Source organism: Alligator sinensis, unplaced genomic scaffold (assembly GCF_000455745.1).
Source record: "Alligator sinensis unplaced genomic scaffold, ASM45574v1 scaffold780_1, whole genome shotgun sequence".
Classification (NCBI taxonomy): domain Eukaryota; kingdom Metazoa; phylum Chordata; order Crocodylia; family Alligatoridae; genus Alligator; species Alligator sinensis.
Genome location: NW_005842144.1, coordinates 556,600 through 559,965, shown reverse-complemented (window position 1 = coordinate 559,965; position 3,366 = coordinate 556,600). Strand labels below are relative to the sequence as shown.

At 47.5% G+C, this 3,366-nt stretch overlaps 1 non-coding gene across 1 annotated transcript; it reads right to left on the bottom strand.

Annotated features, from left to right (window-relative positions):
• Nucleotides 1–1,920: 1,920 nt before the first annotated feature.
• On the bottom strand, nucleotides 1,921–1,992 carry TRNAC-GCA. The gene has a single exon. It is a non-coding gene; the product is annotated as a tRNA-Cys (tRNA).
• Between the last annotated feature and the right edge of the window lie 1,374 nt (nucleotides 1,993–3,366).

Genomic DNA, 3,366 nt, shown 5'->3' with positions numbered 1-3,366 from the left:
GTAACACCTATATAACCCTTTTGAGCTTAAAAAGGGTATAACTTGGTTGAAGGTTATACATTTTTAATTGGAATATGCATTCTTTGGAGCAGGGCATATATTTTCTTTCTTGTCCAATTGTGTCCAGCACAACAGAACCTGATTAATTTAGTTTTAGTATTTTTTATCTAAATTTTTATTTTAAATCAGCTGTAGCTTTCTAATGTGAAATTTGTGTATAATGTTTGTTCCTACCACTTTTATTGAATAACCAGTAAAGAGAGTTACTGAATATTGCTGACAGACTTTATACAAAATATTAAAAACTATGGGCCAGAACCTATCCCACCTGTTAGGTGCCTATGTGTAAATTAGTTGCAAATTTGTACATTTAGTTGCATGGCTAAGATGATAATACATTATAAATGTCAGTGACTTAATGATTTGTCAGGGACTCAAGCTAGATGGAAAAGAACAAAAGTTAGGTGCACAAGTCATCAGACCAAGGGGGTCTATGTGGATTTAGGCACCTGGAGTGCCATCTATTTTGTCTTATACAAATCTCTAAAACCCCATCTGTGCATCATTTTTTGTAATGTGCTGTTAGCTTTCAAACTAAGTCTCAAAAAAGCAGAAAGGAGGAACACTTTTTTCAGTTTGTATGAAAAGTTCTTGAGGGATTCGAGACAGGTGGAATAGTTGATGCACAGAAGTTCAGTAACCCCGCCAAAATTGTAGTCAGCCAAAATCACAGCTAGTAACTATTGGTTAGTCAGGTGTCGCAGTTTCTGCCCAGCAGCCTAGTGGTGGCAGAACTTACCCATCCTGCAGAATTGAGATGCTAGGCTTATTTCCCCGAAGAGGGCTTTGAACACTGCTCTTTCACCTCACAAGACAATCCCCAGGCTACAGGCCAGCAAGCACATTTATCTGTTGAGGCCACCCAGGGGGCAGCCGGAAGGGAAAGCATCCTGAGGATGAAAGGATAAGCCAGAGTGAACCTTACTTGGTGGTACAGGGAAGTGAATATCTTGTTTACATGGGTTTTTTTTTGCATTTCAGAGTCACTGAGAAAGCTGTATGAACAGCACTGGGGGCAAAGTCTGCCTGCCTGAAATGTCTTCCCTGAGGGGCTGGAATAGATGTCTGGACTGCTCTAATTGAAAAGCCTCTAGGTGCATCTACACATGCAGAGGACCATGCAATTGTTACTGCGCAGTCATTTAATAGTACTTGCTTAACTAAGTACTAAATGACTGTGTAGTAACCAGCGTTACTGCACAGTCCTGTCGCCGCGTGGATATTTTTACATGCTTCTGCACCACAGTTATTTTTAGATGCTACTGCGCAGTAGCTCATTCCTAGGGCTGTGCAAAATAGCACCGTTTCGTTATGACTTCCATTTTGCCGTTTCAAAGGGACAGTGTTTTGTTTTGTTGTTTCAAAGCACTGCTGTTTCAATGCTGTTTTGACGCATTTTGACGTTTCACCCATTGGCTATAATGGGGAATCACAAAAATGCCTATAACTTTGTCATTTCTTGCCTGATTTGGATCAAAATTGCAGGGATAATAGCCCCTTCTGAGGGCATGAAGCTTGCCAAGTTTCGAGGAGATAAGTACAGGGTTTTTTTGTGAAAATGCCTCTCAAACTGTTCAAAGCAAAACTAGTATCACTTGCCGGCAGCGGCAGCCTGCTGTCGTCCCGCACACAGATCCAGGGGCGAGTAGTCTGGCACAGCCCCATAGCCCTCCTGGAGGGTGCGGGCTCTTGGATCTGTGCGCAGGATGACAGCAGGCTGTTGCTGCCAACTGGGGCCAGCGCCAGCACTAGCACTGGGTTCTTATCATAGAATCAAAGAAGTAGGGTCAGAAGGGACCTGGTAGATCTTCAAGTCCGACCCCCTGCCTGGGCAGGAGGAAAACTGGGCTCAAAAAGACAAGGGGGCACCTGGATTTGAACCAGGGACCTCTTGATCTGCAGTCAAATGCTCTACCACTGAGCTATACCCCCTTCTTCTCAATGGTTGGTGCAGGCTGTGCCAAGCAGACTCAGGTGCTGGCGCTGGCCCCAGCCAACAGAAGCAGCATGCTGTTGTCCACATGCTCTACAGCCAGTGAGTGTGGAGCTTTAAAAAAAAAAAAAAAGCCCTGCACGCACTGGCTCTAGCAGTGGTGATTGGGGCCTCTGAGAGCTTGTGGCAGAGCCCCCCACACAGCATGGGGCAGTGGGGATTGTCCCCCCCACCTGGTACCCAAGGCAGCTACACCATAGTGTGGGTGCAGCGCAGCTCAACAGGGGCACTGTCCACTGACCTGGAGCTGACGCGGCTCCACATGTCAGCTGGAGCTCCCAGTTCATTCCCCAGCTCTCTGATGGCTTCTCCCAGCTCTTTGTGTGGGGCATGGCCCCTGGTTCAGCGTGTGGGATTTCAGCAGGCTGCTGCTGCCAGCTAGGGAAATAGCCCAGAGACACCGCCATCCCCAGCTGGCAGTGGCAGCTTGCTGTCATCCCACATCATCATCCCACATCATCTGGGGCCCGGACCCGGGCCCCTGGGGAGGAGCTGGGGGAAGCCATCAGAGAGCTGGAGGAAAGATGGGGTTACTGGGGAATCCAACCAGGAACTGGGGGAATGTTCAGGTCCCTGTGCATTATTCCCCCAACTCCTGGCTCAATTCCCTAGCTCCCAGTTCAATTCCCCAGCTTCCAGGTCAATTCCCCAGCCACTAGTTCAATTTCCCAGCCCCCAGTTTGATTCTCCAGCGCCTGGTTCAATTCCCCATCCCAGGGGTCAATTCCCCACATCTCTGTTCATTCCCCCAGCTCTTCCTGGGGGCGTGGTTCCCTAGATCTCCATGCTGGGTTTCAGCAGGCAGCACTGCAGGCAGCTTGATGCACAGAAGTTCAGTAACCCCCCCCCAAAATTGTAGTGCAAGAGCTGGGGGAAGCAATCAAAGAACCGGGGAATCGAACCAGGAGCTAGATGTCAATATCAGAGCAGTCCTTCCCACCTCGTCCCCCTCACTCTCCTTACTTTCTGTTCAGTTGCAAGCAAGTTGGGTTTGAAACTTGAAATGTTTCAAAACTTTTGAAACATTTTGAGTGCCCTTGTTTCGTTTTGAAGCCGTTTTGAAGCCTTCCGTTTCATTTTGATTTCACTGTTTCAAGCTCAAAATGAGTCAGAACACCTTTGAAAAGAAACACCCGTTGAAATTTCACAAAGCCCTACTTGTTAGTGCTTCACAATTGTGTCACCATCACAGTTTGTGCCCCACAATGCTACAGCGCCATAGTGTCTCATATACACGTGCCCTCTGAGTGGTAGTTTCATTAAATGCACTTCTTGACTCCGAACCTCTAGCAGGATGGAGTGGGTGCCTATGT